This window comes from Oryctolagus cuniculus, chromosome 12, assembly GCF_964237555.1.
Source record: "Oryctolagus cuniculus chromosome 12, mOryCun1.1, whole genome shotgun sequence".
Classification (NCBI taxonomy): Eukaryota; Metazoa; Chordata; class Mammalia; order Lagomorpha; family Leporidae; genus Oryctolagus; species Oryctolagus cuniculus.
In genome coordinates this window covers 117,265,003-117,290,849 of record NC_091443.1, presented here as the reverse complement: position 1 = coordinate 117,290,849, position 25,847 = coordinate 117,265,003, and the positions used below count along the sequence as shown (strand labels likewise).

At 40.4% G+C, this 25,847-nt stretch overlaps 1 long non-coding RNA gene and 1 pseudogene across 1 annotated transcript in view; both read left to right on the top strand.

The window, feature by feature from the left end:
• The window catches only part of LOC138844786 (uncharacterized), a 37,034-nt gene that overhangs the window by 8,270 nt on the left and 2,917 nt on the right, over positions 1 to 25,847 (top strand). The gene's annotated exons all lie outside the window — the stretch shown is intronic.
• On the top strand, positions 71 to 25,665 carry LOC138844582 (inducible T-cell costimulator pseudogene; annotated as a pseudogene).

Genomic DNA, 25,847 nt, shown 5'->3' with positions numbered 1-25,847 from the left:
TAAAAAGGCCATAAATTTTGCTGCCACAAACTCCAGAAATATTCATATTTGCCTGGTAGAAAAGGGTAGCATGACCAGAAATGTGGATACGGACATCACAAACCCCAGTATGGCTGACAACTCTAGGGACTAAGAACCTATGGAAGCTCATGCCACTTCAAAGTCATACTGTAACATCCACAAAAGGCTGAAGAACGGAAACCTGTGGCACATGTAGACAATGCTGACACTGATTACTAATGAAGAAATCAAGTCTCAAAAACTTCAAAAGATTGAAATCATACCATGCGCCTACCTTCTCAGACTGAAATCAATCTAACTAGACATCAATAATAATAAAAAAGGGCACTGGAAAGTTCACAGGTACATGAAAATTAAACAACATGATGACCAATGCATCATTTTAAAAAATTAAAAAGAGGTCAGAAAATTTCTTAAAACAAATGAATATGAAAACACAACATATCAAAGCATAGAACACAGCAAAAGCAGTATTAAGAGGAAATTTTATAATGACAAGTGCTTACATTTAAATTTGAAAGATCTTAAATAAATGGTCTAATGCTGCATCTCAAAAACCCAGAAAAAGTGGCCAGCACTGTGGTGCAGTGCTGCTCCTCCGCACGCGGAGGAGCCGCACCGGACCGGGCGCTTGTTGTTCCCTTTTTTTACAAGTCCTTTCTATAGTAAAGTAAGAATAAGTAAACAGCAAACTCCCAAAGCAAGAATGAGTAGAGAGAAATGAGAAAGAACGAAGTAACGAACTTCCCCGCGAACTCTCCAACGCACTCTCCAACCAACCCACACCACCATGCCGTCTCTCTCCTCCCATATAGTCCTCTCCACCAATCCCAACTCGGCTGCCCACACGCCGAGCACGCCGCTCTCCTCCAATCAGGAGCAGCTCCCGCAGCCTGTCAAGTTGGTGAGAGGCAGCTGGGTAGAAGCCGCCTACTTCTCTCCCAGCGCCATATTGTGGGAGAGCAGATGCACAGAATAAATCTTAATTCCAGTAACAGTATAGTCCGAATTGCTCCCCACAGATCCCCCTTTCTTTTTATTTTTTGGCGTTGATACGCGCCTGTGTAAAGTTCAGTGTGATCTTCATGCTATTGACTCTTGTTTGTCGTGCTACTTCAGAGTTTGTTGAAAAATGTCCCGTATTCCAAAGATCCCAGGGATTGGTTATTCATTGTTTTCTTCCTCAAATGGAGTTTTCTTCTTCTAGATCTTCTGCTGGCAGGTTTATCAACCGAATTCTTCTCTCAGGGGTCCATATTGGTTGTGCCGCACCCTGTGGAAAAAAACAAACGGCGCCTCGTACTCTTCTGAGTAAGGGGAACGGGCCTTTCCATTGGTTGTCCTGTAAATCCTTCCACATTACCCACTGTATTGATTCCTTATCAACTGATTGAGTATGCATTTCTGCAGGTGTTTTACCGTTCTTTTTCTTGTTCAAAAAATTAATTGTATAAAGAGCTAGGGCCAAGACATCCTTGTTGGATGTGGCCATTTCCCCTATTCCCCCTTTTTGTTTAATTATTAAATTTTTTAAATATAAGTGAGCGCGTTCTACCACAGCTTGCCCCTGTGGATTGTATGGAATACCGGTAATATGGGAGATTCCGAATTCTTTCAAAAATGCAGCAAAACGATTTGATGTATACGCTGGGCCGTTATCCGTTTTGATCACATGAGGAACTCCCCAGGCTGCAAAAGCCTGCAAGCAGTGTTGGATTACTTGTTGTACTCCTTCTTTATTCATGGCTGTGGCCATAATTACACCTGAGTATGTATCTACAGTGACGTGAACACAGCTTTGTCGCCCAAAAGAGGGGATATGTGTAACGTCCATCTGCCAGATATGTCCTGGTTTAAGGCCACGGGGATTGGCTCCCGCAGGAATCTTTGGAACTATGGTAACAACGCACTTTTCACAGGATCTAATGATATCTTCTGCTTGCTTGCGGGGAATATTAAATTTAAAACTTAAAGTGTGGGTGTTAACATGCCATTTAGAGTGATATTCTTTAGCTTGTTCCAAAGCGGTGCATGCAAGCAAGAATCTTGAATAGTGATCTGCCATCATGTTTCCTCGAGTAAGTGGGCCAGGTAAATTAGAATGAGCTCTTATGTGGCCTATGTAAATAGCATGCTCTCTTTGATTTAATAACCCCTGAATTTCACTTAGATAAGAATAGACTGAGGAGGATTTAAGAATAAGGCACTGTGTAGCGAGCATCTGAACTGCATTCACCACATATGCACTATCAGACAAAATATTCATGGGTGCACTCTCTTTGCGTAATACTGTTGCGATAATAGCTAATTCTGCATGTTGTGGAGAAGGGGATGCTGTTAAAACGAAATATCGTTGATTGTTAAATATAGCTGCTCCTGTTCCGCCTTTAGCTCCATCCGTAAATACGGTAACTGCCCCTTGAATTGGATCCCTTCGCACCTTCTGCACCCGTTTTATTGAAACCTGTGTGCAGAAGTTAACAAATGGATGGCGAGGGTAGTGATTGTCAATCTCTATTTGTAGAATGAGAACTATGTATGCCCATTGCCAGCATTCCCTTGTAAAGGCTTCTACTGCCTCTTGAGCAAAGGGAACTACACATCGCTTTGGAGTCTTCCCCGCCATTTCTGTCGCCTTTTTTATTGCTGTTAATATTAAATCGGCCACCGCAATGCCTTGGGTGTATAGTACACGCGGTGCATGTGAATGTGGGTATACAAACAACAAGGGTCCTCCTTGCCAAATGACTGCGAAGGGATACAGCTGTTCCATAAAAATTAATATTTCTAGGGCTTGTTGTGGATCACATCTTTCCATCTGCATTGCTTTAATTTGTTTTTCAATTTTCTGTAACGCCAAGCGGGCTTCTATTGTCAGTCTACGAGGGGAATCAAGCTGGGCATCTCCTTCTAAAATATTGAATAATGGCATCATATCTTCGGTAGTTAATTTACAATAGGGCCTCAACCAATTTAAATTGCCACATAATTTTTGGAAGTCATTAAGGGTCTGTAACCCATCTATTGCAATTTCAAATTCTAATGGGGTTACCTTTTCAGAAGTTACTTTAAGTCCTAAGTACTGTACTACTTCCCCTTTTTGTATCTTCTCTGGCGCTACTTGTAACCCAACTTTTTCCAAATATAATAGCAGCAGCTTATATGCTTCCATTAGGTGACTTTCACTTTCAGCCGTTATTAACAAGTCATCCATGTAGTGTAAAATTTGTACTTTTGGGCACTGTTGTCGAACCGGCTCTACTGCCTGGTCAACATATAGCTGGCATATGGCAGGACTGTTAGTCATTCCTTGGGGAAGCACCTTCCATTCATATCTTTTGTCGGGACCTTGATGATTAATGGAAGGTACGGTGAAAGCAAACCTCTGAGTGTCTTGTTCATGTAGAGGTATGCTAAAAAAGCAGTCCTTCAGATCGAGTACTATTAGTGGCCAATGCTTTGGGATCATAGTAGGAACCGGGAGTCCGGGTTGCAATGCCCCCATGGGTTGCATCTGCTGATTAACAGCCCGTAAATCATGCAACAACCGGTATTTCCCTGATTTTTTCTTTATCACGAATATTGGCGTATTCCATGGGGAGGTTGATGGTTGCAAATGGCCTGCCTCTAATTGTTGTGATACTATATCATTTACCGCAGCCAACTTTTCCTGGGTAAGGGGCCACTGTGGTATCCACTTTGGCTTGTTGTCCAGCCATGACAATGGCAGCGGCTGCATCTCAGTGGCCCCCACGAAAAACCCGTGTCCTGTCTTTTAAAATCGCCTATGGGCTGGGCTAGGTCCCTTCTGCCTTCTCTGGAGCCTAATCCTCTCTCCTGATATCCCTTTTTATACATAATACGCCGTCCTGTAGAACTCTCCAATTGATCCTCATTTGTTAACGTCAGTCCCAATTGTTCTAAAATGTCTCTTCCCCATAATGTGATGGGGAGTGCACTAACATAAGGTTGCACATTTCCCTTGTTCCCTTCTTGATCCTGCCAATGAAGCACCTGAGCACTCCTTGATGGTGTCATGGCCGCACCTAGGCCTACTAAAGTATTATCTCCTGGCTGAAGGGGCCATGACTTCGGCCAATCATTTTCCGAAATTATACTTACATCCGCACCTGTGTCTAGCAGGCCCTGAATCGACTTTCCTCTAATGGTTAAGGTCCACAGAGGTCGATCTGCTAGAGATAGGGACAAGGCTGCAAATTTCTCCCCTTGGGGTCCATGAACGTCCTGCGCTCCAATCATGATTAGTATTTGAGCCACAGGTTCTTCTGGTTTGATTTGAATAATACCCTTTGTAGATTGTATTAGCACTTTTAACTTATCAAAAGGTAACTGAATGACTCCGGTGATGACCATTAGGCCTCTCAAAGCATTTGTTTCTTTTCCTATGATTATTCCAAGTCCGTTATGCTCCGCTGAAATTGCTTCTGCCCTCACCTCTATGGCTTGTGGCCCCATTTGAGGTGTCAGTACCGAATATTCGGTGGCTCGTAACTCTGCGCGGTAAATATTTGGTTTTGGGACCGTGGCACCCACCGATTGTTTTGGCCCCGGGGTGCAGGGGCCCACATTCCGTTTTTTTGCTGTTGACCATATACACCTGATCTTCTTATGGGGCCCGGCTCATTTGGCATCCTCTGGGGATTGCCTGCGCTGTTTATTTTAAAGTAACATTCACTGACCCAATGATTTCCTCTTCTACAGCGTGGGCAAAGGCCTGGTCTTCTCGAGTTCTCTATGCCCTGCCGATCTCGGGCTGGAAATCTGGCCCTACATTCCCTCATTAGATGCCCTTCTCGACCACATCTAAAGCATATACGTCCCCTCATGTTCTGTCTAAATTGTCGGGTTACTGCTACTGCAGCATGTGATCCAGAAACTACATCATCCATGACATCCCTACAGATTTTCAAAAAGGTAGGGATGTCCTTATGCTGCCATGGTCTAAGAGCTTCCCGACATGTTTTATTGGCCTGTTCATATGCCAATCTTTTGACTAAGGGCATTGCTTCTTCCACGGTTTCGAAAATGTTTCCTGCTGCTTCCATTAATCGGTTCACGAAATCAGCGTAAGGTTCGGTAGGGCCCTGTACTATCTTAGTTAGGCTGTGTCTTACTTCTCCTTTTCTGGGTATCACCTTCCAGGCTCTTCTTGCTATCTCTCTCACCTGTAAGAGGACAGCTGTTGGTAATCGGGCCTGCTCATCGGGACAGGCAAATCGCCCTTCTCCATTTAACATTTCCTCATCCCATGCTTGATTCCCTGTTTGATAGTTCTGCTTTGAATATTCTCGCGCAAATTCTTTATAGGCAGCTAGCCACAAGAGGAAGTCACCCCCGCCTAACACCGCCTTTACTAAGTTTCTCCAATCCTCAGGTATTAGGCCTTGCTGCCCGATGTTATCAAGGATTGCCTGAGTGTAACTTGCATGGGGCCCATACAATTGTACTGATTGCTGCAACTCTTTAAGTAATTTATGGTCAAGAGGCGTCCATCCCCTGTTTCCCTGTGGATCCTGAATTACAGGAAACACCTGGCCTGGTTCCTGGTACTGCTCCCAAGCAGGTTTTCTATAAACAGCTCCCCTTTGCTTGTTTTCGGTTCTTGGCCTTTCTAGCTCCTCCTGCATACCTACTCCCTCCATCACTCCTTCTTCCTCCCACTCTTCTTCAATCTCATGGGGAAAAAAGGGGCTTTTCTTTACAGGAGGAAACTTTGGTAGTACCAATGGGCGATACCGGGGTGGTGATTCATCCTTTATGGTTGAATTTGCCAACCTTGTATGGCCAGGCATCTCTCTCAGGGGCGAGGTTCCCTCCTCAGCTTCCTTCTCCCCCCCATAAGCTTCCTGGCTCTCTAAATCCTTCTTTGATTTTCTTCTCACTTGTTCGTTACAATAGTTGCTCGCCTGGCTGTCCTGCCATAATTCTTCCTGCATTTCACTCCCCTCATTAAGCAACAACTCGATCCCTTCCGTGGGGTTCTGAAGCACCTGATCAACGAGTTGCCACAGCTTCAGCACTTCTATCGGTTCCCCAGCCTCGCGCATTTTCCGTCCCACCTGCCTCCACTGCTGTGGAAACCAGGGGGACGTCTCTACGATTGCTCTTACGAATGCATGAATTTTCCTCCCCCCTCGTTTCCCTTGCTTAGAGGAAAAGCTGCGACGAGGTGGGGAGTAGGAAGAGAGAGAGAGAGAAACCATATTTAGCCCATAGATGATCTTTAGGGAGAAACAGAGGATGGTGCCCAGGAGGAGGAAGAGGTAGCCAGTGGGCAAAGAGTAGCCAAAGAACTCCATTGTCTGTACCGTCTGTGACATGTTGGAGCAGTGAGCGTAATGGAAGACCGAGTCTCCCAGACGTTCCCAGTTAATACCTCCTTCCTAGCTTCTAATTTTCTTCCCCCGCGGCTTTTTTCCTAGGTTCTGACTAGCTTTTCACCGGCACTCTTTCTGTCCGGCCTTCCCCTAGGCTCTTTGCTAGTCTCTCTCTCCAGTAATTTCCCACTTCTTCCCGGTCTTTCCCTCCTAGGTTTCCTATCCGAGTCACGGCACCACTTGCTGCTCCTCCGCACGCGGAGGAGCCGCACCGGACCGGGCGCTTGTTGTTCCCTTTTTTTACAAGTCCTTTCTATAGTAAAGTAAGAATAAGTAAACAGCAAACTCCCAAAGCAAGAATGAGTAGAGAGAAATGAGAAAGAACGAAGTAACGAACTTCCCCGCGAACTCTCCAACGCACTCTCCAACCAACCCACACCACCATGCCGTCTCTCTCCTCCCATATAGTCCTCTCCACCAATCCCAACTCGGCTGCCCACACGCCGAGCACGCCGCTCTCCTCCAATCAGGAGCAGCTCCCGCAGCCTGTCAAGTTGGTGAGAGGCAGCTGGGTAGAAGCCGCCTACTTCTCTCCCAGCGCCATATTGTGGGAGAGCAGATGCACAGAATAAATCTTAATTCCAGTAACAGTATAGTCCGAATTGCTCCCCACAGTGCAGTGGTTTAACACCCTGGCCTGAAGTGCTGGCATCCCATATGGGCACCGGTTGGAGACCCGGCTGCTCCACTTTCTATCCAGCTCTTCTTCTTCTTCTTTTTTTTTTTTTTTCTTTTTGGACAGGCAGAGTTAGACAGTAAGAGAGAGAGAGAGAGAGATAGAGACAGTTATAGACAGTGAAAGAGAGAGACAGAAGGGTCTTCCTTCTGTTGGTTCACTCCCCTATTGGCTGCCACAACTGGCACTGTGCCAATCTGAAGCCAGGAGCCAGATGCTTCCTCCCAGTCTCCCATGTGGGTGCAGGGACCCAAGCACTTGGGTCATTCTCCATTACCCTCCCGAGCCACAGCAGAGAGATGGACTAGAAGAGGAGCAACTGGGACTAGTACCCGGTGCCCCAACCAGGACTAGAACCTGAGGTGCCAGCGCCACAGGTGGAGGATGAGCCAAGTGAGCCATGGTGCCGGCCTCTATCCAGCTCTTTGCTATGGCCTGGGAAAGCAGTGGAATATGGCCCAAGTCCTTGGGAACCTGCACCTGTGTGGGAGACCTGGAAGAAGCTCCTGGCGTCAGATCGGCACAGCACTGGTCGTTATGGCCAATTGGGGAGTGAACCAGTGAATGGAAGACCTCTCTCTCTGCCTCTTCTCTCTGACTTTCAAAAAAAAAACCAAAAAACTCTGACTTTCAAAAAAATATATAAATCTTTAAAACAAAACACAGAAAAAGAAAAACAAGCCATAGGCAAAAATTAGCAGGGCACAAGAAAAAATAAATATAAGAACAGTCATAAATGAAATTGAAACTAAAAGAATATTAGAGATATAAAACAAATAGCTGGTTCTTTAAGAAGATAAACAAAATAGAAAAGCCTTTATCCAGAGTAACAAAAGAAAGAAGAAAAAAACCTCAATAAATAAAATTTGAGAAGAAAAGTAGATGTTACAGTTGATACTACAGAATATGATGGGTCATAAAAAGCTGCTATGAACTGTGTGTTAACAAATTAAAAGCCTCAAGTAAATTCCTGAATATGTGTAACATATTAAGATTAAACAAGGAAGATATAGAAAATATAAATAGGCCATAGGAAGAAATACTACTGAAGTAGTAATTAATAAAAGTTTCCCAACAAAGAAAACCCTAAATTCTATAAAACATTTAAAAAGGAATAACTCAAATACTCTTCAAATTATTGCAAAATATTTTAGAGTATACAAAACTGTAAGGGGCCAGCACTGTGGCAGAAGCAGGTAAAGCCCTGGCCTGAATGCCAGCATCCCACGTGGGTGCTACTTTGAAAATTTGAAGCCTGGCAGCTCCACTTCAGATCCAGCTCTCTGCTAATGGCTTTGGAAAGCAGTAAAAGATGACCCAAGTCCTTGGACCCCTGCACCCATGAGGAAAACCCAGAAGAAGCTCCTGGCTCCTGTCTTAGGATTGGCTCAGCCCTGGCCATTGCAGCCATTTGGGAAGTAAACCAATGGATGAAAGACTCTTTCTTGCTCACTCTTGCTTTTGCTATTTCTCTTACCCCTCCCCTACCTCTGTGTAACTTCCTTTCAAGTAAATAAATATTTTTTAAAAAGAAAACTATAAAATACTTTTCAGAAAGCTGGCATTACCAATACCAATACCAAAGACACAGCACAAAAAATAAAACTACAGACCAGTATGCTTAATGAACATAAATGCAGAAGTTTTCAACAAAACATTAGTAAACCAAATCCAAAGCTACACCAGTGATTATACATAACAGTAAGTTTGATTTCATCTAAAGATGCAAGGGTGATTCAACATTTGGAAATCAAAAACCTTATAAATCACATCAACAGAATGAGGGAAAAATCATGTGAGCATTTTAAGAGACACAGAAAGCAGTTGATAAAATCGAATATCTCTATAATAAAAAAAACCTCTACAAATTAGAATAAAAAGAACACATCTCAAAATTATAAAGCCTTTATGAGACAGACCAACAGCTACTTTTATACTGAAAAATATAAAGCAGAAATCACTTCTTTTCAAATATGGAATAAGAGAAAAATGTCCATTTTTCACCAGTCTTATTCAGTATACTGTTGGAAGTACTAGCAAGAACATTTTGGAGGGAAAATAAATAAGGTAATTAAAATTGGAAAGTAGTAATTCAAAATCACCATATTTGGGACCAGCTCTGTGGCATCGTGGGTAAAGCCACCGCCTGCAGCATGAGCATCCCATATGGTCACCAGTTGGATTCTTGGATACTCCACTCATGATCCACCTCTCTACTGATGCACCTGGGAAAGCAGCAGAGGACGGACCAAGTGCTTGGGCCCCTGCACCCATGTGGGAGACTTGGATAAATCTCTAGCTCCTGGCTTCAGACTGACCCAGGCCTGGTTGTTGCAGCCATTTGGGGAGTGAACAAATAGATGGAATATTTCTCTTTCTATGCCTTGCCCTCTCTGTAATTGCCTTTCAAATAAATAAACTTTTAAAATTAACATTTGCAAATTTCATGATGTTGTACCTGGATGAAAACCAAGCACTACAGCAAAAAGCTGTTAGAATTTATAAATCAGTTCAGTGAAATCACAGTTACAAAGGGAGCAAACCAAAACAGTAGGATTTTTATGTACCAACAATGATCTCACTGAAAGAGACATCAGGTTTGAAATCCCATTCACAATATCACAAACACAATCCAATATTTAGGAATAAATTTAACCAAAGAAATGAAAGATCTCTACAATAAAATTTATAAAATATTGATGAAAGAAATCATCAAGGACATAAAAATGTGAAGATATTTCTTGCTCATGGATTGTAAGATTTATTGTCATTAAGAATCTATAGCATCTTAAGTATGCATTCCGTGCAATCTCTGTCAATATACCAATGACATTCTTTATAGAAGTAGAAAAACAATCCAAAAATATGTATTAAAATACCCAAAATAGCAAAGTAAACTTGAGCAAAAAAGCAAAAACAAAAATAAAAACATGCTGGACATACACAGAAAGACTAATACCACAGGTTCTCCTTCATATGTGGGAGCTAAAATCACCAAAAAGAAATGCCTGTATATATTTTGATGAAAATACAATGTTTTCTCAAACTTCGTTTAAAATCTTTGTCAAACAAACTGATAGGAATTATGTACTACTGTATATTTTTTTAAATAACACTTGAAGATATTACATAGATTAGTCCTTCCTTGTTTCATTTCTCGTATGGGTATGCATTTTCTAGTCTGTCTGTGTCCTTTAAAATTGTTTCCTATTTGTGTCTTCTTTGCTTTTTTTTTTGGGTGGGGAAGGGTTTTTTTTATTATTTTTTATTTAATGAATATAAATTTCCAAAGTACAGCTTATGGATTACCATGGCTTCCCCCGCATAACGTCCCTCCCACCCACAACCCTCCCCTTTCCCACTCCCTCTCCCCTTCCATTCACATCAAGATTCATTTTCGATTCTCTTTATATACAGATCAGTTTAGCATACATTAAGTAAAGATTTCAACAGTTTGCTCCCACACAGAAACATAAAGTGAAAAATAATAGATGATTTTTTAAATGATGATGAAATCAGATCAGACCTATTGTCATGTTTAATCCCAGTGAGAGACAAGTTGGGAATTCCTAATTTCTTTTCTTTTTTTTTTATTTTACAGAAGATCAGTTTAGTATACATTAAGTAAAGATTTCAACAGTTTGCACCCCCATAGAAACACAAAGTGAAATATACTGTTTGAGTACTCGTTATAGCATTAAATCTCAGTGTACAGCACATTAAGGACAGAGATCCTACATGAGGAGTAAGTGCACAGTGACTCCTGTTGTTGACTTTACAAATTGACACTCCTGTCTATGGCATCAGTAATCTCCCTATGCTCCAGTCATGAGTTTCCAAGGCTATGGAAGCCCTCTGAGTTCTCCGACTCTTATCTTGTTTAGACAAGGTCATAGTCAAAGTGGAGGTTCTCTCCTCCCTTCAGAGAAAGGTACCTCCTTCTTTGAAGACCTGTTTTTTCCACTGGGATCTCACTCACAGAGATCTTTCATTTAGGTTTTTTTTTTTTTTTTTTTTTTTGCCAGAGTGTCTTGGCTTTCCATGCCTGAAATACTCTCATGGACTTTTCAGCCAGATCGGAATGCCTTTAGGGCTGATTCTGAGGCCAGAGTGCTGTTTGGGACATCTGCCATTCTATGAGTCTGCTGTGTATCTCGCTTCTCATGTTGGATCACTCTCCCCTTTATTTATTCTATTGGTTAGTATTAGCAGGTACTAGACTTGTTTATGTGATCCCTTTAACTCTTAGTCCTTTCATTATGATCAATTGTGAAATGAAATTGATCACTTGGAACAGTGAGATGGCATTGGCACATGCCACCTTGATGGGATTGAATTGGAGTCCCCTGGTATGTTTCTAACTCTACCATTTGGGGCAAGTCAGCTTGAGCATGTCCCAAATTGTACATCTCTTCCCTCTCTTATTCCCACTCTTCTGTTTAACAGGGATCACATTTCAGTTAAATTTCAACACATAAGAATAACTGTGTATTAATTACAGAATTAAACCAGTCATATTAAGTAGAACAGACAAAAAATACTGAGAGGGATAATGTATTAAGTTGTTCATTAACAGTCAGGGCTATGCTGATCAAGTCACTGTTTCTCATAGCGTCCATTTCACTTCAACAGGTTTCCTTTTTGGTGTTCAGTCAGTTGTCACCGATCAGGGAGAACATATGGTATTTGTCCCTTTGGGACTGGCTTATTTCACTCAGCATGATGAGTTCCAGATTCCTCCAATTTGTTGCAAATGACTGGATTTCGTTGTTTCTTACTGCGGTATAGTATTCTAAAGAGTACATATCCCATAATTTCTTTATCCAGTCTACCGTTGATGGGCATTTAGGTTGGTTCCAGGTCTTGGCTATTGTGAATTGTGCTGCAATAAACATTAGGGTGCAGACCGCTTTTTTGTTTGCCAATTTAAATTCCTTTGGGTAAATTCCCAGGAGTGGGATGGCTGGGTCGAACGGTAGGGTTATCTTCAGGTTTCTGAGGAATCTCCAGACTGACTTCCATAGTGGCTTGACAGTTTGCATTCCCACCAACAGTGGGTTAGTGTCCCTTTTTCCCCACATCCTCTCCAGCATCTGTTGTTGGTAGATTTCTGTATGTGAGCCATTCTAACCGGGGTGAGGTGAAACCTCATTGTGGTTTTGATTTGCATTTCCCTGATTGCTAGTGATCTTGAACATTTTTTCATGTGCCTGTTGGCCATTTGGATTTCCTCTTTTGAAAAATGTCTATTGAGGTCCTTAGCCCATCCCTTAAGTGGGTTGTTTGTTTTGTTGTTGTGGAGTTTCTTGATCTCTTTGTAGATTCTGGTTATTAACCCTTTATCTTTGCATAGTTTGCAAATATTTTTTCCCATTCTGTCGGTTGTCTCTTCACTCTCCTGACTGTTTCTTTTGAAGTACAGAAACTTCTCAATTTGATGCAATCCCAATAGTTGATTTTGGCTTTGATTGCCTGTGCCTCCCGGGTCTTTTCTAGAAACTCTTTGCCTGTGCCAATATCTTGAAGGGTTTCTCCAATGTTCTCTAATAACTTGATGGTGTCAGGTCGTAGATTTAGGTCTTTAATCCATGTTGAGTGGATTTTTGTGTAAGGTGTAAGGTAGGGGTCTTGCTTCATGCTTCTGCACGTGGAAATCCAATTTTCCCAGCACCATTTATTGAATAGACTGTCCTTGCTCCAGGAATTGGTTTTAGATCCTTGATCAAATGTAAGTTTGTTGTAGAAGTTTGGGTTGGTTGCTGGTGTTTCTATTCTGTTCCATTGGTCTATCCATCTGTTTCTGTGCCAGAACCATGCTGTTTTGATTACAACTGCCCTTTAGTATGTCCTGAATCTGGTATTGTGATGCCTCTGGCTTTGTTTTTGTTGTACAAGATTGCTTTAGCAATTCGAGGTCTCTTGTGCCTCCATATGAATTTCAGCATCATTTTTTCTAGATCTGAGAAGAAGGTCTTTGGTATCCTGACTGGAATTGCATTGAATCTATAAATTGCTTTTGGGAGAATGGACATTTTGATGATGTTGATTCTTCCAATCCATGAGCATGGAATATTTTTCCATTTCTTGGTATCCTCTTCTATTTCTTTCTTTAAGATTTTGTAATTCTCATCGTAGAGATCTTTAACGTCCTTGGTTAAGTTTATTCCAAGGTATTTGATTGTTTTTGTAGCTATTGTGAATGGGATTGATCTTAGCAGTTCTTTCTCAGCCATGGCATTGCTTGTGTATACAAAGGCTGTTGATTTTTGTGCATTGATTTTATATCCTGCCACTTTGCCAAACTCCTCTATGAGTTCCCATAGTCTCTTGGTAGAGTTCTTAGGATCCTCTAAGTAAAGAATCATATCATCTGCAAAGAGGGATAGTTTGACTTCTTCCTTCTCAATTTGTATTCCTTTAATTTCTTTTTCTTGTCTGATGGCTCTGGCTAAAACTTCCACAACTATGTTAAATAGCAATGGTGAGAGTGGGCATCCCTGTCTGGTGCCAGATCTCAGTGGAAATGCTTCCAACTCTTCCCCATTCAATAGGATGCTGGCCGTGGGTTTTTCATAAATTGCTTTGATTATATTGAGGAATGTTCCTTCTATACCAATTTGCTTAGAGTTTTCATTATGAAAGGGTGTTGAATTTTATCGAATGCTTTCTCTGCATCTATTGAGAAAATCATATGGTTTTTCTTCTGCAATCTGTTAATGTGGTGAATCACATTGATTGATTTGAAATGTTGAACCATCCCTGCATACCAGAGATAAATAATCCCACTTGGTCTGGGTGGATGATTTTCCTGATGTGTTGTTGTATTCTATTAGCCAGAATTTTATTGAGGATTTTTGCGTCTATGTTCATCAGGGATATTGGTCTATAATTTTCTTTCAGTGCTGCATCTTTCTCTGGCTTAGGGATTAAGGTGATGCTGGCTTCATAGAAAGAATTTGGGAGGATTCCCTCTTTTTCGATTGTTCTGAATAGTTTGAGAAGAAATGGGATTAGTTCTTCTTTAAATGTCTGGTAGAATTCAGCAGTGAATCCATCTGGTCCTGGGCTTTTCTTTGTTGGGAGGGCCTTTATTACTGTTTCAATTTCTGTTTCAGTTATGGGTCTATTTAGGTTTTCTCTGTCTTCATGGTTCAATTTTGGTAGATTGCATGTGTCCAGGAATCTATCCATTTCTGATAGGTTTCCCTGTTTGCTGGCATACAAGTCCTTGTAGTAATTTCTGATGATTCTTTTTATTTCTGTGGTGTCTGTTGTTACGTTTCCTTTTTCATCTCTGATTTTATTGATTTGGGTCTTTTCTTTGTTTAGTTAGTTGGGCCAATGGGGTGTCAATTTTGTTTATTTTTTCAAAAAACCAGCTCCTCGTTTGGCTGATTTTTTGTAATTTTTTTTTGGATTCAATCATGTTAATTTCTTCTCTGATTTTAATTATTTCTCTTCTTCTACTAGATTTGGGTTTGGTTTGCTGCAGTTTTTCTAGGTCCTTGAGATGCGCTGAAAGCTCATTTATTTGGTACCTTTCCAATTTCTTGATATAGGCACCTACGGCTATAAACTTGCCTCTCAATACTGCTTTTGCTGTATCCCATAAGTTTTGATATGTTGTGTTGTTATCCTCATTTACTTCCAGAAGGTTTTTGATTTCTCTTTTGATTTCTTGAATGACCCAGTGTTCATTCAGGAGCATGTTGTTCAGTCTCCATGTGTTTGCATACTCCCTGGGGTTTTCTGAGTTGCTAATTTCCCACTTCATTCCTTTATGGTCTGAGAAGCTGCATGGCATGAATCTAATTCTTTTAAATTTGCTGAGACTTGCTTTATGGCCTCGTATGTGATCAATCCTAGAGAAGGTTCCATGCACTGCTGAGAAGAATGTAAAATCTTTAGATGTAGGATTGAAAGTTCTGTAGATATCTGTTAGATCCATTTGGGCAATAGTGTCAATTAAATCTGCTGTTTCCTTGTTGATCTTCTGTCCGGATGATCTGTCTATTTCTGAGAGTGGAGTATTGAAGTCCCCCAGTACTATTGTATTGGAATCTAAGTCTCCCTTTAAGTCCCTTAACATATCTTTTAAATAGACCGGAGTCCTGTAATTAGGTCCATATGCATTTATAATAGTTACATTTTCCTGTTGAATTGAACCCTTAATCATTATATAGTGCCCCTCTTTGTCTCTCTTAACAGTTTTTGTATTAAAGTTTATTTTGTCTGATATTAATATGGCTACACCTGCTTTTTTTTGGTTTCTGTTGGCATGGAATATCTTTTTCCAACCTTTCACTTTCAGTCTGCATGCATCTTTGTTAGAGAGATGTGTTTCTTGTAGGCAACAAATAGTTGGGTTGTGTTCCTTGAGCCTATCAGCCAATTGGTGTTTTTTAACTGAAGAGTTAAGACCATTAATGTTCAATGTGACTATTGATACATAGTGACTTTGCCCTGCCATTTTCCCGGAGATATTTTCTAGTAGATGCTTTGAGCTTCCCATTCTCTTTTACTGGTGGTTTTTCTTCCTTTAGCTTCTTTCATATTGATGGCCGTGTTTCTGTGTTTCTGAGTGTAGCACATCTTTAAGTATCTTTTGCAGGGCTGGATGAGTGGCGGCAAACTCTTTCAATTTCCATTTGCTATGAAAGGTCTTTATTTCACCTTCATTCACAAATGAGAGCTTAGCAGGATATAATATTCTGGGCTGGCAATTTTTCTCTCTTAGCACCTGTGCTATGTCTTGCCATTCCCTCCTAGCCTGTAGTGTTTCTGATGAGAAGTCTGCTGTGAGTCTGATTGGAGATCCTCTGAGAGTAATCTGATGTTTCTCTCTTGCACATTTTAGGATCTTTTCTTTATGTTTCACTGTGGTAAGTTTAATTGCCACTTTTCGTGGTGAGGATCTCTTTTGGTCATGTTTATTGGGGGTTCTATGAGCTTCCTGTACTAGGATGTCACTGTCCTTCTCCAAACCTGGGAAATTTTCTGCTAGTATCTCACTAAAAAGGCCTTCTAATCCTTTCTCTCTCTCCATGCCTTCAGGAACTCCTAGAACTCGAATGTTGGTTTTTTAATAGTATCCTGAAGATTCCCCACAATATTTTTTGGATTTCTAATTTCCTCTTCTTTTCTTTGGTTTGACTGTATGTTTTCCTGTGCTCTGTCTTCTAAGTCCTATATTCTCTCTTCTGCTTCACCGATTCTGTTTTTAAGGCTCTCTAATGTGTTTGTCCTTTGATCTATTGAGCTCTTCATTTCATTTTGATTTCTCTTCACTATCACACTTTCCTGTTCTTCTAGTTTCTGTGTTTCATTTTGATTCTTCCTTAAAATTTCATTTTCATGAGAGAGATTTTCAAACCTGTCCAATAAGGATTTCTGTAGTTCAAGGATTTGCTTTTGAAAACTTCTAAATGTTCTTATCATAAATTTTTTGAAATCCGTATCTTGCATTTCTTCTATCTCATCATCTTCATACTCTTGGCTTGGGGTGTTTTGTTTATTTGGAGGCATCATAGTGTCATCGTTGATCTTGTTCCCTCGATTTTTGTGTTTGTTGCTTGGCATAATTAATTCTTCTTTCAACACTGTGCGTTTTTTTTTTTATTTTATACTATGTCTGTGTTAAGTGGACTGCCTGCTGTTGGAGGAGCCTTGGAAGCTTGAGATGGGTGTGGACTGAGAGCTCTTCTTGGTTCTTCCAGGTTACAGGTGTGCAAAGGTGACACCCTCAGGTTATGTGTGGTAAATCTCTCTCTTTATTTATTTATTTATTTATTTATTTATTTATTTATTTTATGTATTTATTCAGGAAGTAAGTAATACCGCACGGCTGTGCAGAATTGATGGTATTTAGCTTCCGATTTCTGGCTTCTACCCAAAGAGTCTGTGCAGGCTCTGTTTCTCCTCTGGACTCCCACTGGGTTTCCTAGGCTATTGAATTGTAGCAACTCAGTTCCTTAGCTTTCCCCTGTTGTTATGTATATCCAGAGTGCTGCCTGCTCTTTGTCTTTTGCTCACCTTTGCAAGGTTGTCGGAGAGAGAAACTCGTCTGTACCAGTACCCCCCCACCTTTTTTCCTTCTCTCCTGTAGTCAGTCTGGTGAACTTTCCTGCTCCCCTCTAGATTCTGACCACCATTTCCCCACCAATGTCTCGGGTTACTGAGCTCACCTCCCCTTCCAGCGCCGATGTGTGGACTTAGAGCCCTGGGCGTCCCTGCTCTCCCCGCTGGTGTCTGTGTGACATCCACTCCCCTTCCCGCACTGGCGCGCAGACCCTGCAGGTCCCGTGGCTTGGCTTCCGCACTGTGGGTGACCTTGTTCTCCCAGTAGGTCCTCCGAGTCACAGCCACTAGATCCAGAAGAGTTTCCTCTGCAATTTTTTCCTGATTCTTTTTCTGAGGCTACCGTAACTCCACTTTTATTAAACCAAATTTTCCCAGACTATTGGTGCACACCCTCACTATTCCGCCATCTTGGCTCTGCCCTCCTATTTGTGTCTTCTTTGTACATAGCAATTCTGTTGATTAGATGGATAGATAGATATGTCTCATTTAAAATAATTTTTAATGTTTTTCTTTATTAATTTGAAAGTCAGAGTTACAGAGAGAGAAAGAGGAGAGAGAGAGAGAGAGAATCTTCCATCTACTGCTTCACTCTCCAAATGGCTACAACAACTAAACTAGGCCAGGCCACAGCCAGCCAGAAACCAGGAACTTCTTCTGGTCTCCCACATGGGTTCAGGGGTCCAAGAACATGGGGCATCTTCCACAGCTTTCCCAGGCTATTAGCAGGGAGCTGGATCAGAAATGGAGGTACCAGGACTCAAACTGGTACCCATTTGGAATGCTGGCTTTGCAGGCAGTAGCTTTACATGCTATGCCACAATGCCAAGCCCTATATTGATCTTGTACCTAGCAATCTGTGTCATTTCATTTTTCAGTAAAGGTCGAGGTATCATAGTACCTGATTCAAAGCATATTACAAAGTTTCAGTAATAACATAAAATTGTCAAATAGATCAATGGAAGAAAATAAAATGTCCAGAAATCACTTCATGTGCATTCAGGCAACTGATTTTTGACCAAAGTTCCATAGAATGTACATTTAAAAAGGGGTAGTCTTTTCAATAAACAGTTCTTCAAAACTAAAGTGTGTGTGTGTGGTATTAACCTTTCATTATATATAAAATCAACTCAAGGTGGATCAAAAACCTAAATTTAAGGTTTTAATCTATGGCTCTGAACTTTCTGAAAGAAAATATAGGGGGAAACTCCCCAAGATATTTGTGTAACATGATGACTTCTTGGATAAGACCCCCAAAACACTGACAAATGCAGAACTAGACAAATGAATTTATATCAAACTCAGAAGCTTCTGCACAGCAAGAGAAGCAATCAGGGAGTTAAGAGAAGTCTGAAAAATTGGGAAAAAAATATTTGCAAGCTCCAACAAATGGTTAATATGAGAGTATATCCGTAACTCAAAAATCAATCCAGTTTAAAAATGAGCAAAGAGGGGCTGGCACTGTGGCACAGCAGGTTAACACCCTGGCCTGAAGTGCCGGCATCCTATATGGATGTCAGTTCGAGACCCAGCTGCTCCATTTCCAATCCAGCTCTCTGCTATTGGATGGGAAAGCAGTGGAAGATGACCCAAGTCCTTGGGCCCCTGCACACATATGAGAGACCTAGAGGAAGCTTCTGGCTCCTGGCTTCAGATTGGCACAGCTCCAGCCATTGTGGCTAATTGGGGAGTGAACCATTGGATGGAGGACCTCTCTCTCTCTGACTCCCTGCCTCTCCTCTCTCTGTGTAACTCAGACTTTCAAATAAATAAATACATATTTAAAAAATGAGCAAAGGACCTGAATAGACAGTTCTCAAAAGTATAAATGCAAATGATCAACACACACACTCACACACACACACATATATATGCTCAATAATGTTAGCTATCAGGGAAGTGCAAATTAATATCACTTCACCCTTATCACAATGAATATTATCCAAAAAGGAGAGAGCATTAATATGCTGGTGAGGATATAGAAAAAGTAGAATTTTGTACACTGTTATCAGGAGTGTGCTTTATACAGTCACCATTGAAAACAATATTGAGATGTCCTAGAAATCTAGAAATAGAATTTCCATATGATCCAATGATCCCAACACTGAGTATTATCCAAAATATTTAAACTCATTGTATCAAAGAGATTCTTCTCCACCATGTTTATAGCAGAACTGTTCACAATAACCAAAATATGGAATCAACCAAATATGCTTAATAAGATGAATGGATAAAGAAAATGGGATATATATTCACAATGAACTATTATTCAACTATAAAAAGAATGAAGTCCTGTCATTTGTAGCAAAATGGGTGCTACAAATAAAGAACATAACATTGAGTGAAATAAGCCAGACTCAGAGACACAAAAACTGCTTGTTCTCCTTTGCATGTGGAAGTTAATATTAAAAGAAAAACTTATTCTGAACACAGAATGTTAATTGACAGACTCTGGGCTGGGTGGAAGAGATAAAAGAAATTTGGGTTAAAAAGTTTATAAACATAGCTGTGGTTCATTAATTGTGATAAGTATATAAGTATAATGATATGAGATATTATTAGGGGATATTAGATATTATTAGGGGATAAGGGGCCAGAGATATGGGGAAATTTGTAATGTACCACAAAAATTTTGAGGGAAAGATGTCTATATCTGGAAATATTCTATTAGAACCTTTAAAAATCAAAGATAAAGTTAAAATTCCAAAAAGTCTAGAAAAAGTAAAAAATAACTTGAAAATGATGAATTATCAAATGAGTCTAAGACATTTCTAAAAATATGTGTATAATATGGTAGCCAGGAACAGTTGTAGTATTGTGATGGAGTTGGAGACCTCATAATAACAAAGCCAACCAAGATGGCCATGGGATTCTACTGCTAAGATTGACTTGCACTAGGATGTTAATATACAGGTATTAGTATTAACTACAATTTATAAAACAGATGAAAAAGCATGCGGATGATATGAAATAAATAAATGATGATCACTTTGAAAGATGTGAGCAATTTTGTAGGAGCAATATAGAGTGACCAACAGATATAAATGAAATTGTTGAAAACTAAACAATTACAATATATTAAGAAAGAATATACATTAAAAATTTTCACAAAATTTAAAAATCCACATCAAATACTATTATAACCATGAAGGAAAAGTGTCAGTAACTTGAATTAAACTATTGACACTTTCAGAAATCAAAGATAAATGTCATAGTTCTGGAAAAATCCATAATTGCCATCAAATATGATACTTGGAAAGGGAGAATGACCAAATTTGCCTAAGAAGTCTCTGAAAAATTGTATACATGAAAATTGTCAGAAGAACTTATGCAATTTTGTGGCCAATGAAAGTTTCTTTAAAAACAAAATACAACCCTGTCGGAATAAGATTGAAGTTGGCAAACTCAAAAGGCTTCCATAGCCTTGGAAACTCATGACTAGAGCCTAGGGAGATTACTGATGCCATAAACAAGAGTGTCAAGTTGTTAAGTCAACAACAGGAGTCACTGTGTACTTACTTCTCATGTGGGATCTGTCCTTAATGTGTTGTCCAATGTGAAGTAATGCTATAACTAGTACTGAAACAGTATTTTACACTGTGTGTTTCTGTGTGGGTGCAAACAGATGAAATCTTTACTTAATATATACTAAATCTATCTTCTGTATATAAAGATAATTGAAAATGAATCTTGGCCGGTGCCGTGGCTCAATAGGCTAATCCTCCACCTTGTGGTGCTGGCACACCAGGTTCTAGTCCTGGGCAGGGCGCCGGATTCTGTCCCGGTTGCTCCTCTTCCAGGCCAGCTCTCTGCTGTGGCCAGGGAGTGCAGTGGAGGATGGCCCAAGTGCTTGGGCCCTGCACCCCATGGGAAACCAGGAGAAGCACCTGGCTCCTGCCTTCAGATCAGCGTGGTGTGCCGGCCACAGCGCGCCAGCCGCATCGGCCATTGGAGGGTGAACCAACAGCAAAAGGAAGACCTTTCTCTCTGTCTCTCTCTCTCACTGTCCACTCTGCCTGTCAAAAGAATTCATAAAAAAAAAAAAAGAAAATGAATCTTGATGTGAATGGAATGGGAGAGGGAGCAGGAGATGGGAGGGGTCAAGTGGGAGGGAAATTATGGGGGGGGGAGCCATTGTAATCCATAAACTGTACTTTGGAAATTTATATTTACTAAAATAAAGTTAAAAAAAAATACAACCAAGATGGCCTCAAGTTCACAGTGGTTAGATTAGCTTTAAATGGGATACCAAGGATACACATGGGTAATATAAGCTCAAACACACACACACAAAATAAATACATAAAAAGAGGATCCAGGTGTTATGAAATAAAATACACTGTGACCAGGGTAAGTAACAATTATTTTCTAGAAGTAATAGCAGAATGACAAGCAAATATGAGGGAAATTACTGGAAATGATAACAATTACCTTAAAAAAGGAAAATGAAATAATTTTCACAAAATGTAAATCAAATGAAGATCATACACTTATCAGAGAAATCTTTAAAATAGATGGATTTTTAACTCATTCTATTGAAACTTTCATATATTAATGGGAAGTTTAGAATTTCATGAAATATAAAAAAGAACCTGAAAAGAACCTAAAAAAGTACCTGAAAAGAATGACTATCATGTGGGTCTAAAATGTCTCTGAAAACATGTGTGCATGATGGTTGCTAACACAACTTTTAGAATTTTGATGGAGTTCATGACTTCATAATGAACACTTAACCAACATGGCCATGAATTCACAGTGGCAGGTCTGGAATACACTGGGATATTAAAGAAAAATACAGGTGATGGTAATCTTAAAGACAGTAATAAAAACATGTTGGATTTTTATGAAATAAAATGATTACTGTGAGTAGAAATGAGCAATTCAGTAGGAGCCATAATAAACAGACAATGAGATAATGGGAAAGCTAGTGAAAAATAGACTATTATAATACATTAAAAAAGAAATATTTTTTAAAAAACAAAATTATAAGTCAAAGATTGTGCTGCTTATTAGAATTAACTCAAAATATGTTAGCTTTTAAATCTAGTGAAATTTAAAGTTCCATAACAATCAAGAAATGTACTAAGTATATTACCTGGTACTTGTGAATGACTACATTGGACAAAGATAGCCCTGAAAAATTTTGTATATGAACATCATCAGGACAACTTATAGAACTCTGAGGAAGCTGATGACTCAGCTTCACAGTGTAAGTACTGCCTTCAGCTAAGATACTAAAGATGCTCATAAGTGATATGTCTAAATTCAAATAAAAGAAAGTTTAAAAGTGATACACACCTTACGATATACAATATATTGTCATTACTGCGAAAAGAAATCAGTAGCTTGGTCAGAACTATAATAAAATGACAGAGATAAAAGGGAAATTGCTGAGAAGTAGCTCATTATAATTACATTTAAAAAACAACCTTTTCTGTAAATGTAAATTAAAGATGGTATCAATTAAGGGAATCTTAAAATGTGCCAGTATTTGTAACTAGTCTTTCACAGCTTTTTTTAAAAAAAAGATTCATTTATTTACTTGAAAGAGTTACACAGAGAAAGAAAGAGAGTCAGAGAGAGAGAGAGAGAGAGAGAGAGAGAGAGAGAGAGAGGTCTTCCATCCACTGGTTAACTCCCCATTTGGCCACAGCGGCCAGAGTTGCGCCAATCTGAAATGAGGAGCCAGGAACTTCTTTTGGGTTTCCCATGTGGGCCATCTTCTACTGCTTTCGCAGGCCATAGCAGAGAGCCGGATTGGAGGAGGAGTAGCCTGGACTGGAACCTGCAGCCATATGGGATGCTGGCACTGCAAGTGGTGGCTTTACCCACTATACCACAGCGCCGGCCCCTGCCACAGCTTTTAAAGCCCAAAGATGGGGCTTGGCAGTGAGGTCTTCAGCAGAGAACTCCAGATACCTGAACCTTTCCTTGGCTGTGTTGGAATTGCTTTAAGGAGACATCAATGACTCTGCCAAGTATGAGATGTTTACATTTCAGAATGGAGGTGTTCAAATTTTATGCAAATACCCCGAGATTGTCCTGCAATTCAAAATGCAGCTGCTGACAGGGAGACAAGTCCTCTGTGACCTTAGGCAGGCAAAGGAGAGTGGAAACACGGTGTCCATTAAGGCTCTGAAATTCTGTCAATATTAGTTATTCAACAACAGTTTCTCTTTTTTACTATATAATTTGGACAGTTCTCATGCCAGCTATTACTTCTGCAAACTATCAATTTTTGACCCTCCTCCTTTTCAAGTAGAGATTCTCAGAGGAGAATATTTGCATATTTATGGATCACAAGCTCTGTTGCCAGGTGAAGTTCTGGTTACCCATAGGATGTGCAGCTTTTGCGGTAGTCTACATTTTTGAATGCATATTTATTTTTCGGCTTACAAAAGAGAAATATCAATCAAGTGTGCATGACCCGAATAGTGAGTACGTGTTCATAGCAGCAGTGAACACAGCTAAAAAATCTGCACTGACAGAACTCTCAGGCACCTGGGCATGGCACACATTGGTCGGGTCTCCTCAACTTGAAGTGAGAGAGTCCCTTGTTTCCTCGACTAGAGTCCGACTTGACTTGATTGGACCACATCCATCTCCTGCTCATGTTTTGTTCATTCTGCACCAGTGACTCTAAAAGCCAGCAGGATTTGCACAGATTTCCTTGGTGCTGCTGCTTTCTCAGAATAAACACCTTCTTGCAACTAGCTTTATAGAAAGCCCATCTCATATGCACTCAACAAACAAACCTCACTGGGAAGAAATCCCTTTGTCTAGGCCTAGTTTTAGCAATGCAGTAAAACAACTCTTTTATTTTTTTTCTTTAAAGCAGCCATTTTTTTTTCTTTAAAGCACAGCCAGCACTGTGCTGTAGCAGATAAAGCCGTCACCTGCAATGCCAGCATCCCATATGGGTTCTGGTTCAAGTCCCAGCTGCTCCATTTTCAGTCCAGCTCTCTGCTATGGCCTGGAAAAGCAGTAGAAACTGGTTCAAGTCCTGAGCCTCTAAACCCATGTAGGAGACCTGGAAGAAGCTCCTGGATCCTGCCTTCGGATCAGCTCAGCTCTGGCCATTGTGGCCATCTGGGGAGAGAACCAGTGGATGGAAGACCTCTCTCACTGTCTCTCTCTCTTTTTCTGTCTCTCTCTCTCTCTCTCTCTCTCTTTCCTCTCTCTCTCTCTCTCTGCCTCTGCCTCTCTGTAACTCTGCCTTTCAAATAAGTAAATAAATCTTTTTAAAAAATACTATCAGGAACATTCAGATACTTAGTAAAAATCTGATCGAGTTTTTAGGTTAATAAATTCTCCTTGATTTTGGCCAGCACTGTGGCTCACTAGGCTAATCCTCCGCCTTGCGGCGCCGGCACACCGGGTTCTAGTCCCGGTCGGGGCGCTGGATTCTGTCCCGGTTGCCCCTCTTCCAGGCCAGCTCTCTGCTGTGGCCAGGGAGTGCAGTGGAGGATGGCCCAAGTGCTTGGGCCCTGCACCCGCATGGGAGACCAGGAGGAAGCACCTGACTCCTGGCTTTGGATTGGCACAGCGTGCTGACCATAGCGGCCATTTGGGGAGTGACCCAACAGAAGGAAGACCTTTCACTCTGTCTCTCTCTCTCTGTCTAACTCCACCTGTCAAAACACAAAAAAGACAGTTACTTTAAGCCTTTGTCTAGTAAATATAACACCTGGGCTTCCTAACAAGAGTTTCTGAGAACTGCTTTTTTATCTCTATATTTATGTGTTATGTCTTCTTATATTTACTGTTTTCCTTTTATATTTTTTGAAAAACCCACATTATGAATAGTATAATGTGTAAACTCTAAGAATTACATTCTATATCCACTTAACAGGGCTTGTTGTTGCTGCTGTTTATTTTAGCCAACCTTCCTGGAATATTCTTTGTATGTTAACCACTTAAATCTCTGTTAATTTTGTTAGTGTATAGCTAATTATCAGACAAAAATTTTCTTAAATTTCTTAAACTACTTATTACCCTATTATTATTTTCTTAAATTTCTTCAACTATTTGTTACCCTATTAAACTCTGTGTGTGTGCTGGCACATGCTTTTATCACTACAGAGTAAACAGCTCTGCCTTAGCAACCACTTCCTGTTTGCACACTCCATCAAGTCCAAACAGAGGTGAGAGTTCTATGGCTGCTCATTTTCTCAGTCTGCAAAAAAACTGCACAAATGTGTGGCCTTCTAGATCTCTGGGAACATTTAGAAGATTTTCAAAGCCCACTATAGTTATCTCATTTCCCATATTTTCACTTTACATTTTTTGGTCAGCCTTTTTTTGGCCTCAATTAGAATCATTGTCTTGGGCAGTTATAATGTTAAACAATTGCTTCTAATTGTTTTCAAAAAGTATGACCAGCAGTGAAGTTTTTCTCACAGAGTGTGCACTGAGTCAGGTCAAAGACATGCCTTGTAAACACTGCTTTTCCAGGGAGCTGTCAGTCAATTTAAAGAGCAACAGCTCTCTGAGGGTGGGCCTTCTTGGAAGCTCTATCCTCATTTTGCCTTTTCCACTAGCTGCTGGGCTGCTGATTTTCACAGCTATTACAAGGCAATTAAAGGCTAATATTTCAAGATTACTATGGAGCTTAGGAAATGAATATGAAAATAAGGCAAGTTAAAACACCACAAACCTTATTGTTCCTATTGAGA